The 25,381-nt window shown below is 39.3% G+C and overlaps 1 protein-coding gene across 8 annotated transcripts in view; it reads right to left on the minus strand.

The window, feature by feature from the left end:
• Positions 1 to 25,381, minus strand: part of Rabgap1l (RAB GTPase activating protein 1 like) — a 567,726-nt gene that overhangs the window by 70,681 nt on the left and 471,664 nt on the right. The window lies entirely within an intron of this gene.

Below are 25,381 nucleotides of genomic sequence, written 5' to 3' on the forward strand. Positions count from 1 at the left end.
AGGAGCAGGAGCAGGAGCAGGAGCAGGAGCAGGAGCAGGAGCAGGAGACGACTGTCACTCAGTCATCAGTCAGCACTCTTGTCCCTCACCAGTTTCACTGCACGCTAGGTTAGCCATCTCTCTGACTTGGTGTGGCTGTTGAAGAGAAGGTGTTATGTGTAGTTTTATATTTGTGCTCTCAAAGGCTATGTCCTCATTTCCATCCACTTAGGCACGACGAGGACGAGAGCTCCATCCCACGCAGGACCCGCTGCTTAGACAGAAGCAGTTACATGAACTGCAAAGGCACCAACTGTCCTAGGCCCTTCCAACTGTGAAATATCTCTGAGAAAAGCCACTAAAGTTTAGAATAATATAATTGCATTTTAAAACATGAAAATATGTAGCTCATCCCTCAGCATTTGTTATCTGCAGTGTCTTAGGCAGTCTTTACGAACCATTTTCAGACCAGCAATAAGTATGTCCTTATATAATTAAAGAAAAAAAATGTATGCATCAACTTCTGTTGGTTTTCAATATTTAAGATCTGTTGTAAGATAAATATGCTGGGAAATCTATCCTGGACACTAGAATGTTCTAAAGTGTATATATTAAAAGAGAGCTTTAGAAAGTCACTAAAGCTTTGTAATTTGCTTCCATCTTGGGTGCTGGGACTTTTCTAAACCAAAGAATTGCCAGCCATTTTCACATCATATACACACTGGCTTTAACACAGCTATAGGGTCGTGAAGGGATGATTTGGTCTCCCCAGTAGAGCACTGGGTTTGAGATAGCCGGAGACCCAACAGGTGACCATGGCCTGTGAGGGACAGCAAATATCTCCCCACGCCCCCGGATTCCAGACTCCTCCATGTAGCCTACATCCCCATTAACCTGTGCCTTGCAGTCACGTTTGGCTAGAGAGCACATAATTACAGGCTTCAGCCTCAATTCATGAGTTACCTAACGCCAGGGGTTGTGGCTGAATTAAGTTATTCCTTCCCAGACCCTCCTCTTTTCCCCTCCCTATTTAAGCCAGCTCCTCCTGGCTTTTGGGAGGGGTGCATATCCAGACCCAACTACCACACCATGAACAATAAACTTCTTGGAAATCCAGACCTCCTCGAGTTATTGAGACCCGGCGCACAATCCCTCGGAAAGCCTCTGGGACTCCCCACCCCCACCCCCCCACGTGGGTCCCCTCCATGTGGTTCAGGGGCACCCTCCGCCAGCGTTTTTTTCCTACACACAGCATTAAGTGAAAATTTGCCCCATTCTGTTGTGGTTACTTCAACAGACTTTTAAGATAACTACGTGGTATTTTAAAACCTTTATTTCAGACAACCCACTTATAGCAGAGAGCTGGTGTAACTACTGGCCACACCATTTAAAACAGAAGGAGAACTGGCTGTGGAGCTAACTCAGTGGGTAACTGTGCCTTCTGCTGCCAGTCTCCGGAACCCACATGGTAGATAGAAGGAGAGACAATCTTCACATATGTCCACTCCCATGCACACAAAATAAAATAAAAATTTAAAACGTAAGAAATAAAATTTAAAAGCTATAATAGAATGGACAGGCAGAGCCAGCAGAAACCTAAGTTAGAAGTTAGAGTGCCCCACTCTTCATCTTGGATGATACGGTGTTCGGCCTCAGAAAATCTGCAGAACGGAAGGTTTTGCTAAACATATTTGCCTTATCAAGAGGAGTCAAGGGTTGGAAGGCATGCTGCTCTTCAGGCCAAACAAGACAAACAGCACGCCCTGCTTGATAGCCCACAGGTGTAAGTCACTGAAAGCACAGACTTTACTGCTGTTACCTTGATCATTCAGCAACTGTGTGCAAGTCAAACCTCCAGGGAAACCATCAAAATCCTTTGAGCTGGATTAATTTACTATATAGCTCTTCTAAAGAAATTCGTAGAGATCAGCCTACGTTGGATAAATCCACTGAGACCCAGTGAGACACATAAAAGGGCACATTTTCCCACAGTGCCAGGCAATAATTAAAATCTGAACATCAATGCTGTTTAATGGGGACAAAAATGAAAGCAACTGGCATCTGAAACTACTAAAATGGCATATATTACAGGTGTGTATCTGTGAGTTCACAGCCAGCCTGATCTGCATAGAGAGTTCCAGGCTAGCTAGGACTACAGTAAAGTCCTGACTGAAAAAACAAAACACAGAAACAAAAAGTATGGGGGCTAGAGAGATGACTCAGCAGTTAAGAGACCCTGCTGCTCATGTATAGGACCTGGGTTCAATTCCAGGCACTCACCTGATGGCTCACAACCATCCTTAACACCAGTTCCAGGGGGCCCAATGCCACCTGTCCTCCATAGGTACCAGACACACACATGATACAAATGCATGCAGACATTCAGGCAAAGCACTTGTACACATAAAATAAATTTTAAAATCTTCTAAAAATAGTACATATTCCAATTCTTGTCACTAGCTCCTGGATTCAAAACCTCCTAAGCCATATAGACTATAATATATAACAAAAATAAATGTAATTATGGCTCCATTTTAGACAATCTAGAGGAATAATAATTCAACTACTTTGAACTGGCACACCTCTTTCTTACCATGATACACACTTTCCATATTAACTAATCGTAACTAATTGGATACAGCTGGCAGCATCCCAGACCGCTTCAGTCTGTGCCCTACAATCTGTTGTTGCTCATAACCTGCTTTGAAGTCACAGATATTTCTAGATTTGAGGGCTCTCTTCCAAGAACACTGAAGTTTCTTGAGATCACAGAGCAAGAACGTGACTTTTGCTGCTATATCTTTTAATAAGATGTGTTCTGGCCCCTAGAATTCTAAGTGTGAGTTCAGCTTATACAAGATGACACAAGTGTCTTCGCTATATCTTTGAATGAGTTTTCCAGGGCTGTGGGGGTAAGGTGATTTGTCTGTATCTCTTGCCTGGTACCTTTTGTGAGAAATTTGAGCGGCAATTGGCATGGAAAATAGTAAAATCCACAGAACAGAACACAATCATCTGTCTCACTTGGAAACAGAGCATATGGTGTATCTCATTAACATCTGCCTGCCACACAAAATGCCTCTGACCAATCTTTCATGGCTGTGATTTTAGATAAACAATGAGTTCACAAAAGCAGAAATGCCCTCCTAACTCAGCTTATTCTTTGCACATTCTCGGGTGGAAAAACCCCCAAATCTTATTATTGCATAAAACAGTCTGCAGAGAGTAGGGGCTACTGTGAATAGCAGTACCAAAAACAGACCAATGAGCTCACGTGAGCCTTGTCAGCACATCACAGAAGCTCTGGGGGGAAACTGGAGAATCTGGAATGAAATCGGTCGTGTTCTGGGAGGAATTTAAGACCTGCTGTCTTCAGTCATCTTTATCTCCATTCTACACTATCAAGATAAGTACAGTCCATACCTGGGAGCATAAAGCATTCCACAGAGCTCAGTGGTGTGTCTCTATGTGCAGCAGCTTAGCAGAATCATAGAAAGTGAGGAGGCTTTGGTTTTAATAGCAATAAATAATGACTCAATTTCATTATAGAGTTATTGTTTTCTTTTTTTATTTATTTTTATTTAAATGAGCACACTGCAGCTGTCTTCAGACACACACTAGAAGAGTGCATCGGATCCCATTACAGATGGTTGTGAGCCACCATGTGGTTGCTGGGAATTGAACTCAGGACCTTTGGCAGAGCTGTCAGTGCTCTTAACCACTGAGCCATCTCTCCAGCCCAAGATTATTGTTTTTAATACCTTGAAATATAAAAAGCATGCCGGGCAGTGGTGGTGCACGCCTTTAATCCCAGCACTTGGGAGGCAGAGGCAGGCAGATTTCTGAGTTCGAGAGTTCGAGGCTAGCCTGGTCTACAGAGTGAGTTCCAGGACAGCCAGGGCTACACAGAGAAACCCTGTCTCGAAAAACCAAACCAAAAAAAGAAATATAAAAAGCAGATACCACTACTGAGTAGTTAATATACATATAAAACATACAGCTGCTGCTGTGAGCATGGTCTCAGATTTTATATGTTTCAGAAAAAGATCCCCATATACTTAATTACCGAATGTAGACAAATCTTTGTATAAAACTCCTTTATGTGGAATACTTAAAATAGAAAATATAAAGGGACGGACAATAACTTAGAGGTTCTTGGGCCTGGGGAGTACTAAAGGGGAATGCTTAATGAGCATAGAGACTCTGTCTTGAGAGTTCTAAAAAACGTTTGCTGATACCTGTATAACACTGTGAATACATGAAACTAACATGATACCTACTGCACTGATAAGACACCTAACCTGAATACGATTAATGCCACTGAAGTGTAAAAACTAAGACAGTTAAAAGACAAAGTTTGTGTGTGTGTGTGTATATATATATAAAATCACATTTTTTTTAAAAAGGAAAGAAAAACACAAGAAAGTACCTCCATACCCACCAGAATGGAAATTTAAAATAAAAAAGCTGGTATAGCTCATTTAGCATTAACAAGGCTTTGGTTTTCTACTATAAGACACCCTGTATAGAAAAGTTAAAATCCATAATCTCTGACATAAGCCACCATAACAGTATCATTTAGCAATATGTTAAGTGATTTATTAATATTTCTTAACTTGACATAGAATTTTATACCCAGATTTTTCTCAATGCAAATGAATGTTTAGTCAACACAGCTTTTCCCTTATCCATCCAAACTGTGACTGTGGAAATATCAGATACTGTATATATTGCTACATCCTATTTTAGAGCCTTCTAATACCGAATTCTATATGCCTGATCAAGATTGCTTTGCTCTTTATCATCTTAAATCCCTACAATGTTCACCATTAAACTACCCCCATTAAGCAAAGCACTTCAGAGTTAACTCCCAAACAAACTGCAAGACCATTTTCTCTGAAATGATAGTCAATAGACAAATACCGTTCCTATGCAAGCAGACTCTTCTATCAATATGACATCAGCCCACAGGCCTAGCCATAGGAACTGTTTGTCCTTTTTAAATCACCTACATCAAATACTATATGGTTTTATCAAAAAACTGCTTGGGACCACAAGTATTTAATATTTTGGATTTTTCTTTTGTAATATTTGGGTGCACAAAATAAGATATCTTGAGGATAGGGCCAAAGCCTAAATGTAATATTCACTTCTATTTCACAAATAGTTTACACATAGACTTAAAATAAACTTACATGTATTTAAAAATATAACTGTGTGACTGTCACCCATCACAGTAGGCCAGGAATAGAATCTTCTACTGTTAATGACATGTCAGTATTTGGAAAATGTTAGATTTTGGAGTGTTTTGGACTTCAGGTTTTCAGTTTAGAGATGATGATCCTATAATGTTAATCGGTTGCTCAGAAATCTCTTCCTCCACCTCCTACATGAGCATTTCCTTTCCTGGTGACCCTGTTATATGTCTAACAACCATCAGTGACTACTCAAATTCATAGCACAACTATGGAAGGCTGTGCCACAATAAAACATGAGTTCTCAACATCAGCACTGATCAAACCATAAACCTCGTGAAGACAGGAGCCAAATGGAGCTCACTATTGTCTTTACTCTTAGTATTGATGCACCACTAAGCAAAGTAAGTATACATCTTATTATTAAAAAGCTTAAGTTTCATTCAGCAGTGGTGGTGCATACCTTTAATCCTAGCACTTGGGAGGCAGAGGTAGGAAGATCTCTATGAGTTTGAGGCCAACCTGGTCTACAGAGTGAACTCCAGGACAGCCAGGGCTACACAGAGAAACCTTGTCTTGAAAAACAATAATGGAAAAAAAGGAAGGGAGGGAGGGAGGGAGGGAGGGAGGGAGGGAGGGAGGGAGGGAGGGAGGAGTAAAAACAGAAAGAAGAAAAAAGGAAGGAAGAAAGAAAAAAGCTTAAGTTTTAAGTTTCAGTTTTATTAAGCTTATTAAGACTGAAAAAGAGACAGGCCACATTATAGTCACTATAAACTAACATGCTTGCTCTGATACAAAGGTTCTTTCTCACACACAGTCACACAGACATTTTGAAGTTTGGACAAGCAAAGGTATTTTGTTATTCAAATACCCTAAGGAAGTGAATAAAAGTTTAATAACAATGACAATCATCATTAAAACAACATTCACCTTCAAGAGTCATGCTTCAATAATCTAGGAAATTGTAATTATAGGTTTGACATCTAACTTATCACCTTCTGAGAAACTGCTGAAGAGTAAAAATGTCCAGATTCTGAATATCAAAGTGATACATAATCAGAGGAATATTGAATATAATATCCAATGCATGAGTGCAAAGCACAATTGCTATGCACCTGGAATAAGAATAAACAGCACAAACTCACAGCCTGACAGGCTGAACGCAGCCTCTACTTCTTCCCAGCACTGTGACCTTCAAGTTACTTAATAAACTGACTCTAAAAAGGGCCTCCCTCACGACGTTACTGTGCAGACTGAATATGCAGAATGTGCTCCTCTTTTCATTCTGCACATGTAGTGCTGTCATAATGCTCGATCTCACCAAACATCAGAGAAATGCAGAGGAGAATCACACAAAAATATCACCTCACCCCAGTGAGAATGGCTGTTATCAAGAGGGCAGGAAAGAGCAAATGCAGGCAAGAGCCCAGAGAAAAAGAAAACCCTTACACACTGCTGTTAGGCATGAGAATCGCGCAGTCATTATAGAAAACAGTACTGAGATTTCCCAAAAACTTAAGACAGAGCTACCATATGATCCAGCAATTATACTACAAAGCGTATACCCCAAAAGAGTTGACATGTTTATAGTAATAAACAACTACCCCCATATTTATCACAGCACTCACCAAAATAGTCAAAATATGAAATTAATACAGATGTTTTTCAAGGGATGAATGGATAAATAATATATATGTTTATATAATATAATGCTACTTGGCCAAAAGAAATAATGAAATCTAAATATTTTCAATATTTTGTTACATCCCACTGAGTTGACAGAGTAGTTTATTAAAAACTTAACAAAATAAATAATTTTCTGTCATTTATCTCAATTACTTATTTCCTCAATTTTAGTAGAATGTCTCTCACATTTTAGCCTTATAAGGATGGAGAAAAAGCCCTTGTGTTTTGGCAGGAGTCTGTTAGACAACCTGGGTCTAGTTTCAACAGCAACAGCCCTCATTTGTCCCAAGTAGTACTCTAAGTTGCCTTGTTTTCTTGAACAAAATAGCTTAGTATATTTTAATTTATTGTATGTATGTGCCCACACACATGCACACATGTGTGAGTACTGCTCTCTGCATGGAAGCAGGACCTATGTGAGGAGGGTCTTTTCTTCTACTATGGAACTGAATTCAGACCATCAGGCTTAGTAGCAAGCACCTTAACCCACTGACTCATGTCTCCATCCCCCAAGCTTCAGGCCTCACAATAATCAGGAAGAAGGTGAATTCACTGTAAGGTGAACCTCAGGGGAAAAGGGAACTTCAGAGAGTTCAGCCAACTCAGTTATCAGTATATAGAGCTCTTCTCTAGCCTACTCTCTGTATCATTCTCATCACTGTGAAAGCTGTTCATTAAAACATTTAGTGCTCATGTGCCATTCTTCAATGACAGGTTATACCTTATTTCTCAAGGTAATACGTTATTGCACAAATCTTTGAAGAGTTCAAGTCAATGACAATTTGTACTACACATTTACAGGTGACATTAATGCTTTAAGTGGGAGATGTATTTAAAAGAAGGAAGCTGAGCAGCCCACATTCAAGAGCGAAGCAATTTGCACCGTTCAGGCAGTAGCAATAAAAATGATCCTTTTCATGAAGGGACTGGATGAATGTAATTGTGACTATTGGGCTAGAGTACTTTACAGAGAGTTTGGGGTCACCATCTATTAGATTGAAGTACTACACTAACAGATAACAGAGAATGTTCACCTCTGCTCTCCCACAATCCTCCCCTCATTGCAGTTCTTAGAATAAAAATGGAAGAGGGAGTGACTGGCAGGTGCCTCAATACACTTCTCTAACAGTGCGATGCATATGTTCAGACAGGACATTACTGCTGTGGACATATTTTTAACTCCTACACTTTAAGAACAGCCTTATGAAGAAGGATGTGCCACCAACTGTTCCTACAGACTGCAAGTGGAGCACTTGGCTGCTAACAATGTACTAGGATTATTCCAGAAAAGGACTTTTGAGTCTGAACAACAAAGTCTAACTCCATGAAACTCCACATCCTCCCTTGCATTCCATGTTGTTGTCCAGATTAGGAAGTAGTTTCTAGAGAAGTGTTTCCTAAACAAAATACACATACATTGAAACCTACAAAGGGTTAATAGTCAAGGACAATTAATTAACTTGGACCCGTCCTTTCAGTCTCTGAAAGGCATCTGCATATTTAAGAAGTCCCTCATTGTATAGGTCTCGATGAACAGTTACACTTTGGTTTATAGAGGCATATGGATGGAGGGTTTTTAAAAGTTCTTTTTAGAAAGAGTCACAACAATCTCTTTACAAATAAGTATCTTTAAACTTCGGCTCATGCCTATAATCCCAATACTCAGGGGATGAAATAAGAGGCCAGCCATGATTTTGAAGCCAGTCTCAAATGCGCTTAACTCAATGTTAGACTAAAAAATTCTCATGATTATTGCCCACTTTCTCATTTCTTTCTAGCCTTCCTCAACTGCAGTTAAAATTCCCATGCATGCTCCTGGAAGTGCTATGATTTCTATCTAGAATACTTTCCTTCCCAACATCCTGACAAATTCATTTGTTTTGTTTGTTTTTCCTTTAAAATAATGCTCAGAAATGCTGGCCAGTGGTGGTGAAACACCTTTAATCCCAGCATTTAGGAAACAAATGCAGACAGATCTTTGAGTTTGAGGTCAGATTTATAGAGCAAGTTTATAGAGCAAGTTCCAGGACAGCCAGGATACATAGAGAAACCTTGTCTTGAAAAACCAAAACTTAAAAAATAAATAATGCTCAGAACTAAAGTAGGCCTGAAAAATCATTACTGGTGGATATATTCACCAACACAACTCTGATGGAGAACAAGGTAGGCTAATGGGTTTTGTTAAATGCGGCTTATTTGTCACAGGGTCTCACTAGCAGCCTACCATCTCTTTCTTCATTCTCTAGAAACGCTGCATGAGAACAGTGCCAGGAACTACTGTAGGCAGAGTGGGGAAATAAATAACCCACATGGAAACTGAATTTCAGCACATAGCTTAGAAAGGGAGGCAGGAGATACTATTTCAGGAAGGCCTGAAGGTACAGCGTATGACAGGAACAACTGGGCAAAGGGATTCAAATCTGCAATGCTGTTCACATCATCACCTCAGTTGCTTGCACTCTTGTCTCACAAACTAGATTGTTATCTGCTTGAAGGTCTTTGAACACTCAAAACAATGCTATGTGCTACACAGGAGAAAGTTAAATGAACCACCAACAAAGTAAGTATGTACTACAAGTAACTACCACATTATCTTTTTAATTAAGCTAAGCTAAGAGGTAAGAACACAGCTACATTCTAATGTGAGTCCACAATTGGTTTTATAAGAATTTGGTATACAGATCTAAGAATAGAAAAATAGAAAAAGTTATTTAAAAATAACTACAGGTACAAATAGTACAGTGCCTGCCCAGAAAGTACAAACCCTGGGGTTCAATCCTCAGCACAACTAAATGAATTAATTAACTTTTATTTCTTATGTGTATAACTACTGATGGATGCTTGTCATGAACATATAGTAGACCAATAATTATTCTGCCACGGTTCTTTATTGGTTTCCAGTGTCCAGTATTGTTCACTGAGTATGTATGGTATATACACTGCACACAATGCTGGGATGGAGGAAAATGGGAAATAAAACTAAACACAACCCTTTGCGCGCTCTCGCTCTCTCTCTCTCTCTCTCTCTCTCTCTCTCTCTCTCTCTCTCTCTCTCTCTCACACACATACACACACACACACACACACACACACACACACACACACACACATGCAAGCTCATCCACACCCAAATTTTATCTGCCAAAGAAACATTGAGAAACCACACCAAGAAGGTGTAATTAAGATTTCTCCTAGCCAGTTATAATGTTACAGGAAAAGAAAGGTATCTAAAACTGTTGTCTCACATAATAAAAATTAGAAAACTCACTATCCTTGAGCTAAGATAGAAAAAAAATCTATTCCTCTGACACTCTACTTGAACTTATCAGCTTTTAGCTATAAATGTTGGTAAGTATATACTGTATTATTTATAAGTAGTCACCAATAAATACTACAAATATTTTAAGCCACTTTGGAAGCATTGCATGTATCTCAAAATATTGTTTATATTTTTTATTTTTGGCATTGAGTTAGTCATCAGACTTACTAACATATCTTACTATCTTCTATATTAATACATTAATAATCAGACTTACCAACATATCTTGCTATCTACTATATTAATATATTAATAAAGAAGCATATGCTATAATATTATAAATTTGGTTATGTGCTTTGACCAATGCATTCCAATATCATTAGTTTACTATGTAGCCTTGTGTACTTTCTACATTTGAAAATATTTTCCTGCTCAAGGTCCTGCTCAACCAGACTGCCAAAGAACTCTGTGACTCCCCAGCTACTGAGAATCCTGGACTACAGAGCTGGGCATGTTGAAATAGCAGTATTGGTTCCTAGAGCTTCATTGGCAAGATTGCTGTTCATAATTACTTTTGGAAGAGATAGGAAAGAAAGATGCCAATTCACTGAAAAGTTTCAGGAAAAATGACAGGAAAATTGATGGAACTGGATATCATCATGCTAAATTTAATAAAACACACTCAGAAAGACAGACATCTTTTTCCTCCCTATGCAGAATCTAGATTTACAAAACAAACAAACAAAATTCAGAGGGATGAAAAAGAAAAGGGAATGGGAATGAGGGAGGATGAGCAAAGTACAATGATACATGTGCATGAAAATCTCAAAATAAAAAGACTCACATTCTAGAAGGAATGGGGCGTGAAATGTTTATATATTTATAAACATATAATAAGTAGCAAAAACATTTAGTACAGATACCAGTAGTATTATTATAAGAGCCATATTATCACAAACACATACTCTTGTTGTAAAAAGCTTTTTAAAAATGATTCTAAAAGCAATTTAGACATTAATTGCACTGACCAGATGTCCATTGCAAGGACTGGGGACACAGTGCACTTTGTAGGATACTTGTCTAACATGCACAAAGCTCTGGGTTTCTTTCCTAGCTCCTTATAAACCTGGTGTGGTACTTCACATAGATAACCTCAGTATTGGCTGTTAAGTAAAGGCAGGAGGATCAGAGTTCAAGGTCTTCCTTTGCTACATAAATTACACAATGAATTCAAAGCTATCCTGGACTACATGAGACCCTATCTCCAATTAAAAAAAAAAAAGATTTCTAGTACATACTAACAGCATGAACTAGAAGAACTTTCCTATGGTTATGCAAATAGCACATATAATTTAGAACAAATTCTCTAACATTTCACTTGGATTCAAACAGGTGGTATAATACAAATCTAGCTTAAGACTAAAGAGATGGTTCAGCAATTAAGGACACTTGCTGCTCTCATAGAGGATATGGGTTCAGTTCCTATCATCCAGAGGTCAGCTTGTACCTCTGGTTTCTAAGGATCTGATGTCTCTTTCTGTCCTTTGTAGGAACCTACATGCACATGGTAAACATACATACACTCAAGCACACATACACAAAATAAATCTTTTCAAAATATGTAGTTGAAATGATGGTGATTAGTGTGGAAAAAGTACTGAAGAATCCATAAATAGGTCTAGTCATGATAGTAATTATAAACCACCCCCAAGGTAATATGTTGGTAAATCTGAATTCCAATTAGAATTTATTACATTTTCAGTGAATGTATGTATGTGTGTGTTTACACACACACACACACACACACACACACACATGCACAAACATATAATTTTCTGATGATCAATCTGTGGAAAGACTAACTTTATGAATACAAACTGTGTAGTATTGAAAACCATGGTGTTAAGTGTTTTCTACAGTAATGAAACCATGACGACCACATGAAGAGTTAGTAATTTTACACACACACACCTGCTGATGCATGTATGTATACAATATATAAATATATGCATCTGCAAATATTTCCCCCTTTTCCTTAACATCTATGGTAGAGTACACGATCCTACTCATGTTTGAAGTAACCTTTTACTTTGCTTTGGTCAACAGAACATGCATAAAACTCAGTGTGCTAGATCAAGGTCTAAGTTTAAGTGATGAGCGACTGGTATTGAGGCTGAAGTTCAGAGCCTCCAAACTAATACCACCAGCAAACTCAACCATTTAAGAGGCATCAAATGTTTCTACTGATGTATCCAAAAACGTTTCAGTTTTTCTGTAATCATACGAGAGTAAATTCAATACAATTTAACAATGCCCAGTAGTGCCCAGCCTCCATCATCCAACTCTAGCCACTGAAAAGGAAAGACACATGTTTATTGTTACAGACCACTGTAAGTGAGGGCTGTCTGCTCTGAGTCCACATGTAATACAAACAAAACAATATAACCCCTATATTCTTGCTTAACATTTTCCATTCTGTGTATAAGGAGATCTAATACACTGAAAGTACTAAACTCTTGAGGGTCCTTGGCTATACTCACAACTCAGTTTATATTTTAAAAAGAGGTAAGTGCATTTGTTCTCAAACCTATTTATGTTTATATATAAAATTACATGAGCAGAAAAGGAACTATTACTTCTATAAAAGATATGTTGAGTAGTTTGTAAAAGTCTGACAAAGTTGAGGACAAAACACAAAGCTATTGTCACACCAGAAAATAGAAATGCCACCATAAAATGACAAAAAGAGAAAGGTTATAAAATTCCTTAATGATTTACTGTTGGGTTACTTCAAAAAATAATTATGCGGCCAGGTGATAATAGCACTGACTGCAATTGCAGCACCTGGGAGGTGGAGAAAGGGTCAGAAGTTCCAAGGCAATCTAAGCAGGTTTGAGGCTTCATGAGGCATGGGCTTCATGAGATCCTTTCTCAAAGCAAAAGCAAAACAAACAAATAAACAAACAAACAAGGCAGAGGCAGGCAGATTTCTGAGTTCAAGGCCAGCCTGGTATACAGAGTTCCAGGACAGCTAGGGCTACACAGAGAAATCCTGTCTAGAAAAATCAAACAAACAACCAAACAAACAACCTGAACTGAAAGATATACAACAGTTATTGACCATCTCAAAGAACCTGGAAATAAAAAGCATAGAACTGTATAGAAGAAAAGGTTAGGAGGCCCTATGATAAAACATAAAATTTTTAAAATTAAAATGACAGTATGTACAACTTTACGCCTCTTCTTTTTATAAATATTATTTATTTAATGTATATAAGTACACTGTAGCTGTCTTCAGACACACCAGAAGAGGGCATCAGATCCCATTACAGATGGTTGTGATCCACCATGTGGTTGCTGGGAACTGTACTCAGGACCTCTGGAAGAGCAGTCAGTGCTCTTAACCACTGAGCCATCTCTCCAGCCCTTTTATGCTTCTTCTTAACTAATATTTTGTTAAGATCAAACAACTATAGTCCTGACAGTATAGGATGTGAAGTTTTGTTTTACAACAGATACAACAGAAGAACATATACTAAATATCATTAAATCATTAGAGAATTTCAAATTAAACCCACAGTGAGCTATGGAAGAATGCTTGCTTCAGGAAGAATGGCCATTATAAAAATCACTCACAGGAATGCTGGGGAAGATGCTGACTAAACTGAACTCTTACTGCTGCTACACTGCAGGCTAGCACAGGAACTGTGGGAAACAATGTAAACATTCTTCAAAAGATGAAAATAGAAATCTTACATGATCCAGCAATCAATCCCAGTATTCGTTACATATCCAAGGGACAGTCTATCCATGTACAGAGAGATACCTGCTCTGAGAGCTAAGAAACGGAAACACCTGAGTGTCCACCAACTGCTACATGGATAAAGAAAATGTAGATTATACGCCAAGGGAATATAGTCTCTTGTTAACAAGGATACACACACACATACACTCAGAAAAAAATCCTGTCATTTGTTACTATATGGATGAAAATGGAAGTGATTATGACAAAATGAATTCAGCCACCCAGAAAGTAATTCATGATGCACTCATGGGTAATCTGAAATGGTTGATTTCCTACAGGATGCGGTAGTACACACCTTTAACCTCCATACCAGATAGGCAGAGCTAGGTGGATCTTTGTGAGGTCAACGCTAGACTAATCGATATAGTAAGTTCTAGGTCAGCCAGAACTAGTTCCCACAGGCTGGGAGACTAGTAGGGTAGAGGAGAATGGAGAAAAATTGATCAATGGCAACTATTTTATAGTTAGGAAAAACAAATTCCGGGGCACTACTGTATATTCTGGTGATTACAGAGAATAGTAATGTATTATACATATTTTTAAAGTATCAAACTGGGTCACACCTATAATCCCAGTACTTGGAAGATGTGTGTAGGAAGATCAGGAGTTCAAGATTTTATTCAGCTACGTAGAGTTCAGGATTAACTAGACTACTTCAGTCTTTGGGTGTTTGTTTTTGTTTTGTTTTTTATCTTAAGAGCTAAAATGCTCTTAACCACAAAGCAATGATAAGTTACTAAGGAAATATATATGATTAATCAATCTAGGCATTCCACAGCATTTAAATGTATCAAAACATTACATGATAACCAATAAATATGGGCAATTTTTATCACCAGTTAAAAATCACTTAAAATAATTTATTTTATCAGTTAAAAAATCAGTTATTAGTTTAAAACAATTTATTTTAAATATTTACTTGCATTTTTATATGTATATTTAAGTGTGTGTCTTGGTTACTTTTCTATTGCTATAAAAAGATACCATAACCAAAGCGACTTATAGAAGTGTTTTTTAGGGGCTTGCTTGCAGTTTCAGGTTTAGAATCCATGACTATCAGGCAGACAGGCATGGCGCTAGAATAGAAGCTGAGAGCTTACATCCTTATCAGCAAGCAGGAAGCAGAGAGCTAACTGGGAATTGGCTTGGGCTTTTGAAAGCTCAAAGCCCATTCCAAGTCACACACTCCCTCCAACAAGACCATCTCTTATCCTTCCTAAACTGATCTCCCACTCCAAGTATCTGAGCCTATGGGGGCCATTCTCATTCAAACTACTTTGGTGTTTTCCGAGAGTATATGTAAGGTGTGAGCAGGCCAGAAAAGGTTAGATGCCCTGGAGCTAGAATTTCAAGTAGTTGGGGGCCTCCCTACACGACTGACTGCTGGGAAGGGAACTCAGGTTTTCTGGAAGAATAGGAAGTGGCTCCTAAGCTGCTGAGCCATCTCTCCAGCCCCCAGACCATTTAATTTAAAAAAAAAAAAATTGAGGAATTAAAAACTAAAAGAGGGCTTCTACATTATTTTCAGCCTGCTAGAAATCCGAATGTAAATATTACAATCATTAGGGCTGCAGTGTTATTTTTGTTGTTGATTGAGTTGAGAATCGTGTTTCTAAGACAGGGTATAGTCCTCACAATGACTTTTTTTTTTTTTTTTGGTTTTTCGAGACAGGATTTCTCTGTGTAGCCCTGGCTGTCCTGGAGTTCACTCTGTAGAGCAGGCTGGCCTCAAACTCAGAAATCCGCCTGCCTCTGCCTCCCAAGTCCTGGGATTAAAGGCGTGCGCCACCACCGCCCAGCTTTTTTTTTTTTTTTGTCCTCACAATGACTTTAATACTGCAATCTGATATTGAGCTTGAGCTTGGCAGTGAGTTTTTGACATAATACTGACTTCTCTAATAAAATAACCATGACTTTAAATTTCTGTAAACCATACCTAAAATCTGAGTCATTTGATTTTAAACACAATGTGTCATACAAGAAATAAAACCTTATTACTTCATCTAGTTTACACAGCTCTACTTCACACCTGACCTTTCATTTCTTACCACACTGACTCTCTGGTCCTACCATTTAGAGGGCTCTCTCCAGACCCACCCCCACCCCCGCACCAACCCCACCCCCACCTGAGATATATTTTCCCATTTGCTCATAGATGTTCACATCTCAGACCTCAGGAGCAGGACCCTTACTGGCACACTACTCCATGGGAAGCCGGGTAAACAGCATCACTAGCTCATGTTTCTTTCTTCCTTTCTCACTGTGAGATTCACAATAGGTACCATGAATTGCTTTGCATATCTAGGTCTTCTGTGCCAAGAACATAATGTAGTTAGCACACAGTAACAGATCAATGAATGTCTGGTTGATGGTCAAACTAAATAAAAATGTCAATGGCCAATGCAGAGCAATAAAAATCTTAGAGTGTTTTCACCTAGTAGGAGTATGAACATATGAAACAGACTAATAAATATTAGTACATTGTGTATTTCACGTCAACTATTCCTTTAACAAATACTTCTATGAAAGGATATTTAGAATAGGTTCATTGTAATAGGAGATAGTCTAGGGCTTCTATGACGTAACCTCCATGAAGTCATCATCTATGATGGGGTGAGACTTTGTGATAATAACTATTTTGAAATCATCCATTTTCCTAACTTTTCAGGACTGTCTATCCCTTACTTCTCTGGAATTTCATAAGGATGTGCACTGTGAACCAAATATGCCCCCCACCAATCCTTATGCTGATACTCTATTCTTAACAGGATTTGGTCATGGGGTCTCTAGGAGGCAAGTTGTTCCTGAAAGGATGGTTATTCTCACGGGAAGAAGCAAAGGCATGCTCTTTCTTTGCCCTCTGCCATGCTAAGCTACAAGAAGATAATCATCTGTGAACAGAAGGAGGGCCTGCATTGAGAGTCCTACAATGCTGGCAGCCTCTCAGGTTTCAGACTGTAGAGCTGAGGAAGTCACCCTCACCCACTCTCTGGTACTCTGGCTGCAGATTGAACTAAAATATTCCCAAGAAAATCTCCCTAAAGCAATCATCTTGGCCTGCAGGCAAGCAGTCTTTACAAAGTAACTGCCAACACTGTCTCTGACTCCCCTTTAGAGCCTGCCATTCCTACTTTAAGTCACTTGGTATCAGAAAAACAGCTAGTTCTAGGATTATGGAATCTCAATCTCAGTGTTGTTGGCAGTTCACTCCCTAGAAACCTTCCCCACATACTTCAGTCATAGCCAGTCAAGAAAAAAGCAAAGATGACACCTCTAGTGTTTCTGCTTCCTCCCTGCTTCCAATCCCCAGTGTCAAAAGCAAGTTTTTACTCAGGATTAAGAGAAAAACAAACTAGTTTAGGCTGTCGACAGAGGCTTGGATGTGTAACAAACTAGGCTTCCCTCCAGCCTCAGGTCCTTCCTTTCCCCTATGTGATCTTGGGGGAAAGTCACTTAGCTCCCAAAGTCTCCATCTTAATATCCATTAAACAGAGATGACAACTCTATCTCTGTGGTAAGTCTCAAACATAAATAAGAATTTTCATCTAAAGCACCTATACAAATGGATTTTAATAAAGTCTATTAGTTATCAATATAACCCAGCCAGCCTCCTGCCCCCCAATAATCAAGGCAGAGTCCTTTAATCAGCTTAGCACAATTACTGGTGATTATCCCTAATCTATTTTTCTATACACCAGACTAACTACTTCCTAGCTGTACTACTCAAGTGCTTGCTGTCTGAGTTATTTCTGCTCCACCATCTATCCTCAGGGGACATTTCACTCTGGCATGTGCTCTTGGTCCATCATGTCTAAAGGAGACCTCTTGCTCTCTTGTCTCCTTTCTCCTTCTTCCATGTGGTCTCTGCCTATGACCTCCCAGTCCAGTAATTGAAACTCTGTTTATGTCTATTCTCCCCAGTAATTGGCTGTAACCACTTTATTTAACCAATAGTTTTAAATTGGAGAATAAGGTTTACATAGCATCACTTGATATACACGAGGATCTGCTCGTGGGTTCAATCAGATCTTGGCGCCAGTAATACATAGATAGCAACACCAGACCAACCTCCAACACACCTACCACTGACTGTTAGGGTTACTGAATATAGGGAGCTAAGGGGTCACATGTAAAGTAACAGAAACTATGGGGTTTGTTTTCATATGCACAGTGAACTAAATGCTTGTATATTTTATAGTACAAATCGTATTAGAGGAGGGTGTGGTGTGCATATCTTTAATCCCAGAACTTGGAAGGCAGGGGTTTTTTATCCCAGCACTTGGGAGCAGAACTGGGACAGATCTCTCCAAATTCCAGTCCTGTTTGATCTACAAATGAATTCCTTCCAGCTAGAACTATATAGTGGAACTCTATCTCAAAATAAAATTAAATTAAAATAAACATAACTCCTATCGCACACTCACTCTCCCAGAAGGGAAATATACATATAAAAAGAAAGTCTGGTCTTATAGGTATCCCCAGGAAGGAAGCTTATATGGAAACTAAAATATAGCAGCTTTGAAATGTAGAAGCTATGTGGAATGCTTTTTTAGAAACACAAATGAAAACCACAGAGCTTCTAAACAGATGTCAGCAGGCAACTGAACTACAAGCGAGCCCTGTCTGGACTACAGGGGAGTCCATGGTATCTGAAAGTGTACATATTTCCTCTTTGGGAAAAACTCAGTGAAAGAGGAAGCTGGGGAAGGCTTGAGAAAGTGAGACAGCAGGCCAGGAACTCTCTGCTGAGGCAGGGAGCACAGTACACTGTGCATGTGCTTGTAGGGATATTACAGGCCAGGTAGAGGAAACAAGAGAAAACAGCCAAGAGATTGGGGTTCAGCAAAATGTCTCATAGCAGGGGAAGACTTGGTGTTTTTGAAATATCAATAAAAGTAACTAAAAACTTGAAATATACAGAACAGTCTACCATATATCTTCACTACCCATTTTAAGGTCTCATGTTCAGCAATCATCCAGTATTTAGTCTTTTATTAGTCACATGTTTATCAGTTTCATGTATGTTGTAGCAGGTATTAGTATTTCATTCTTTTAGAACTGGTATTTTTTTCTCCACTATATGGATACACTACTATGTGTTTAGAAATTGATCACATGATGCATCTTTGGATTGTGTCTAGATTGGAGCTATTGAGAATAATGTTGCTATGTCCAGTCATGCATTCATGGGTTCTATTCTGTATCATCTTTTACCTAAAGATATTGAATCAGTTTCTCTCCAAAAGCACAGACATGTGAGTCAGAGGCAGCATGTCATTCAGCATACAATGGAGCTATAAATCTCTATGCTGCATAGCAGCAGTATTCTGCCCCAGGAATGAGGAAGCTGGAGAACTCAGGGACAGAGAGATAAATAAAATGATGCAAACAAAAAAGTAATCAGATGGCAGAGATGCAGGATGCCTGCCAACCTGAGACCAGTCCCAGGCTTGCTGCCTATCTCAAAGTTTGCCCTTGCATTTCAAGAAGGACATATCCTGGCATCCATGCAATAAATTCCATGTCTTGCTTCATATAATACAGAGTTCTTCTGTTAGGATCCTAAGAACCTTAACTCATCAAAACTAGTATGTCAAACGGGGAAAGATTTGGTTCCCTGGACTAATTTGAAATTGATAAAAGGTGCCAAGATGAGAATATGCTAAATGACAGTGAGAATAAAACATGTTCAATAAACAATTTAAGTATGGAAGAATCTTAATTAGCTTTATAATATCTGATTCTAGTCAATATTTGAAATGTTTATTTAGTGATGATTTAGAAGTAACTGCATTGATTTTATTATTTTCCTCATCTCTGGCATATGGAATTGCTCTGAATTTTTTTTTTTTTTTTGGCTTGCTTTATGCAGCTCATGTGCCAAACCACTAAGGGGGAAGAAACTGCAGAATGCTTACCTTCCTCTTCCATCTATAGAGCAGAGACTGTAGTTCCCTGAAAGAGGCCCCTTCCGCTGCTGGTCCAGTAAGCACTATTTTGGTAACTGTCAGTTAAGAATATCTATCCAGAGCCAACATAAAATAGCCTGTGTTAGATGGTTAAGTGGCTTTATTAAAGGTCAAGGGTAACTACTGATCAATCAAGTCTCCTTCAGAGATAGAATGATATTCAATTTCAAGAGGTAAGACATAGTAAAGTCAAAATGGGTCATCTTTTCCTTGTTTTATTCTTGATATCTGTGTGTGTGTGTGTGTGTGTGTGTGTGTGTGTGAGAGAGAGAGAGAGAGAGAGAGAGAGAGAGAGAGAGAGAGAGAGAGAGAGAGAGAGAAGCTAGGTCACCTGGGAAGAGGAAACCTCAAATGAGAAAGTGCCTCCATCAGATTGGCTGGTAGGCAAGCGTGTGCAGCGTATTTCTGACTAATGAGTGATGTAGGCGGGCCCAGGCTACTGTGGGAACTGCCACTTTTGGGCAGGTGGGCCTAGATGGCATAAGAAAACAAGCTGAACAAGTCACTGAAAGCAAGCCAGCAAGTAAAGTTCCTCCATGGCTTCTGCTTCAATTACCACCTGCAGGTTCCTGCCTCGAGTTCCTGCCCTAACTTTCCTGAATGATGGATTGTTGCTGTACACTGAAATAAATCCTTTTCTCCCCAAGTTGCTTTTAGGTCAGTGTTTATCACAGTAACAGAAAGCAAACTAGGGCATTATCTAACTTTCCTATTCTAACACCATGACAATCTTGTGGTAATCTCAACCTGTTCCAATCAGTTGCTCTTTTCACATGGAGCAATTATACCTTTCTAAGAGTGACTGTATCTAACCACTACAAGAACTAATGAACAAGTGTGGACTACCTTCTGACACATACTGCCTCGGTCAACTGTCCAGCAATTTTCACCTGCATTTTTCTATTGGCATTGCATTTCCTTCCTGGGGCCCTGTGGTCCTTGCCTGCCCATTTTTGCCATGCTATTGCTTATGTAACTGAGCCTATCTTCTCAGTATAGGGGCTCATACACATTCCCCACTATTGGTCCTTCCAGCCATCCTGAGTTCAAGTGTCAGATCTACACAATCTTCAGGGTGGGAAGCTCCCCTTTTCCTGTATAACTGACACCCTAATCAAGCAGGGCAACCCAACACTCCCTTTCTCCTATCATAGGCAACCTCTTCTACATCCCCGCCACACCTTATCTACTCAGCTCACTCCTTCCTTTAGACCTCCTGAAGCTCAGAACAGACCCTCTTTCCCAGCAGGGAGGTAACTGGAAGACTTCTCAATGAGCTGTTATCCTTACAAGTGCTCTTCTTTGATCTTCACAGAAATCCAATGAGGATATTCCTCATTTCTCCAAAGAGTAAATTGAGGCTTAGAGAAATACTGTAATTTCCTGGTAAGTAGCAGATGTAAATCTTGAACTGACACCCAAGTAACTTTTACATTTTAACTGTGTGCTTGTGCTCTTGTATGAGGGTACACATGGAGTCTAGAAGTCAACAATCTCAGGTGTTGTTCCCCAGGAGCTGTCCTTTTGTTTGTTGAGACAAGATCTCTCACTGAGACATGGGGCTTGACAAGCAGGTTCTTCTCAATTACACAAGATCCTCTTATCCACTTCTCAGTGCTGGAATTGTCAGCATATACCACCACACCTGCCTTTTTATATACTTGCTGGGGACTGAACTCAGGTCCCCTTACTTGTCTAGCAGCAGATCCTTTCAGTAAAGGATCTAAGCTATCTTCTTAGCCCAGAAGACCATGTAACTTCAAAGGACTCTAACAAAGCCAGGTATGGTGGCTCATACTGTAATTCCAGCACTCAGGAGACTGAGGTGAGAGGATTGCTGCAAGTTCAAGGCCAGCCTAGACAACACAGTACGTTCAAGCTCATCCTGTGCTATAAGATCCTTTCTCCATCACCCTCTTCCTCTTCCAAAATAAAGAGTCACAAGCAGTCATCGGCCTTTCAGACTTTGCATGAGCTGCTCCTTGTTCACAAAGATACTCCCCTTCCTTGCCTAACAAACACCTGACCAGTCTCCACAGCCAAAGTTACTGTTCTACCTTACTGTGGAGCCTCCTTCATCACTGCTTAACAATAGCAATTATTCTCTAGCTGGTTCTACCTCCAGCATCTAACAGAGTCTCACAAATACTGACTTTGGTCCTTTCTCTTATTAGATTAGGGGAGGGGGCTTCAAAGAGTAGACATTCTACTTGTACCCAGAATACTATATTAAAACAAACATTAAAGCAGTCTATATATTAGCACTTACTAACATACATCTGAGAGCAATATTCCTTTCGTGGCCACTTAATAAATTAGAAAGTTGAAATAAACTGAGCAGAATATAAATTGACATTTAACCTGAAATATTTGTGCTTGTTAGAGTTTGCATTAGCTATTAGGCTTATTCACTGTTTAAACATGAGAGCATGCATCTTGAATTTAAATATACACTCAAAGCCTTCCCTGGAATACAATAAATATACCAGGTGTGGCTTTCCCTGTCATTTATAATAGGCAGCTATAAATAGCTGAAGCTGGGCACAGTAGTGGTGCATGCCTGCAGTTCCAGCTACTGAGAAGCTAATTCACTTGAGCTCAAGAGTTCAAGGGTGACCTGGCAATATAGCAAGACTGCATCAAAAAAGAAAAGCCTGCAAAAGAACTGAGAAGAGCAGAGGTGGAAGAGGCTGGCCACTATAATCACAGGGAGAGGGCCTGGGCAGCCTCAGTCCCTCCGGTGTTCCTGTAAGCATCTCAGCTAAGACTTGTATACACACAGAGAGAGTGGTGGTATGGTTTTATCTCTAAATACAAGGCGGCTAACTTCCAAACTTTCATTCTATATTACATGCCAATTTATTTATATTTTTATTTAAAAAAACAAAAACCTTCCAGGCTAGTAAGATGGCTTGGTGGGTGAAGATGAAGGTGCCTGCCACCAACTGACAGTCTGTGTTTGTTTATCAGGAAGGACCCACATAATAAAAGAAGAAAGCTCACTCTGCCAGTTATCCTCTGGCCTGCACTCTTGTGTGTGTGTGTGTGTGTGTTCGAGCACTTATAAGTAAGAAAAGGTTCAGTGTCCATATCTTAGAATCAGACATTTTTACTATTTAACGAATCAACATATTCCTCTTATGAAACAAAACCCTATTATAGAAAACACCCACTCCTGTTTTAAATATCTAAATCTCTTTCAAAAAGGCCAACCCAGCCAGGCAGTGGTGGCACACGCCTTTAATCCCAGCACTTGGGAGGCAGAGTCAGGTGGATTTCTGAGTTCGAGGCCAGCCTGGTCTACAGAGTGAGTTCCAGCCAGGGCAATACAGAGAAACCCTGTCTTGAAAAACTAAAAAAAAGAAAAGCCAACCCACCTGGAACAGGGTCCTGTAAGTTAATCAGGGTGCCACCTGCTTCCCAGATTAGCATTTTGCTTTATACTAAAGAAAATCTAAAGATTTTTTTTTCATATGATTTTGAGGATTCATCTCAAACAAAGAAAAAAAAATCACTACTGAATGTAGAACCAAAAGCAAATGGTTCAGTGAGTAAAGGTTCTAGCCTCCAAACCTAGTGACCCGGTGACTCCCAGGGCCCATGGGGAAGAGGAGACAAGTGGCTCCCAAAGTGGTCCTCTCATCTTTACCTGCATCTACCACACACACAAAATGAATAAATTAAATGTAACTTTTGTGTGTCGTATTTTTGAGACAGAGTCTCATTGTAGCCCTGCTGGCCTAGAATTCACACTGAAGCCTGTCTCTGCTTCCTTAGTACTAGGATTAAAGTCATGTGCCAACAAGCCTGGCTAAAAAATAATTTTTATTTAAAAGTTTGGTATCCAAAGAAATATTCTCTGCCTTTTATATGGAGCTTTTCACATGAGAAATTCTACATCAAAAATACATAAATTACTGACAAATGGAGTGGTTCTCAGAAGGTGCATTGCTAGTCAGCCATGCAGTCAGTCAGTCACGCTCCCATGCTCTCCCGCATGCCCTCCTCTCCCTCCAAATACACGAATACAATGTCTGTTGTTACTGAGTAGTGAGATGTTCCCTGTGACTCGGAGCTGTGTATCTCTTCAGCTCCTCTGTCCTCTCTGCTTAAGTATGCTCTGCCATTTCAGTTCTGTTGGCCAGCTGACCGCTTGCCTTTGTGTTGTGAGGGTCCAAAGCCAGTGACAGTCAGGTATTCTGTCACTGAGCTACACACACACACACATACACACACACACACACACACACCTGTGTTTGTTTCTTTTCCCCTTTGGTCTAAAAACTCCTATAAGTTCTGAAGAGTCAGCTCAGAATCTAAGAGGATCTTGGTGAAGCCATCACAAAGAAACAAAAACTTCTGAATTCTTTGGGTAAGTTCTTAAGATGGACTATTATGAAATTGATGGATATAATTTAATTTAAATGTCTAGAACTTTCTTATCCTGACTCAGCACATATATTTTGGTAGGTAATTAACTTCACAAAATGTATTTAATCATAAAAATAGAAACTGCGGGGCTGGGAAAATGGCTCATCAGTTAAGAGCATTTCTTGGTTTTTTAGAGAACCCCGGCTTTATTCCCAGCACCCAGTTGCAGGGATCTGATGCTCTCTTCTGACCTCAACGACCACCAGGTGCACACATGGTATACAGACATACATGCAGACAAAGCCCAAACACACATAAAATAAAATAATATAAAAGCAAATTAAAAAATAGAACTTATGTTTAATAAAACATGTCATTGGCCACATGATTCTCTCAATAAATACCTCCAGAAGCATATTATGATTTGTTTTTGCCTTCATCCACCTAGTTATCTATGCTGCCTTTAGGACACGTGACAGAAGTGGAGAGCCTAATGAAGGTCCGGGCACTCTCACCTCCCCATCATTATCACCAGCTCCAGCTTCCTTCTACAACATCACCTTCTACAACACCAAACCCTCTACTAGGTCCTCTAAAACTGTTTTTAGATGATTGACTCATAACTTTTCAATATGTATGTCTATGTACTATTTTAATGTAATCATATTGTGGTACAAAAATTTTTAAAATACATTAATATCATTATAGAACTAATTAGTGGCCAATTCCTCCCTCTTCCCCCATTATCTTACATATTTTTTTATAGTTTACTCAGATCAGCAGCTAAACAAGATGAAACATTATACCTGGCTGGTAAAACTTTTAAGTCTCTTTGAATCAATACAGAGTTTGTCCCTTTATCGTTGTCATGGTAATTACTACTTTGAAAAATAAAAACCCTGCCGCATTGTGATTTTTAGTGGTCCTGTGCCTTAACACAGAGAAGTGGGTTTTCATACCAGTAAGCTTTAACTGTCACGATAAACCTCTCTCTCTCTCTCTTTCTCTTTCTCTCTCTCTCTCTCTCTCTCTCTCTCTCTCTCTCCCTCCTTCCCTCCCTCCCTCCCACCCTTTCTTTCTTTCTTTCTTTCTTTCTTTCTTTCTTTCTTTCTTTCTT

This window comes from Grammomys surdaster, unplaced genomic scaffold (assembly GCF_004785775.1).
Source record: "Grammomys surdaster isolate TR1022 unplaced genomic scaffold, NIH_TR_1.0 130, whole genome shotgun sequence".
Taxonomy (NCBI): domain Eukaryota; kingdom Metazoa; phylum Chordata; class Mammalia; order Rodentia; family Muridae; genus Grammomys; species Grammomys surdaster.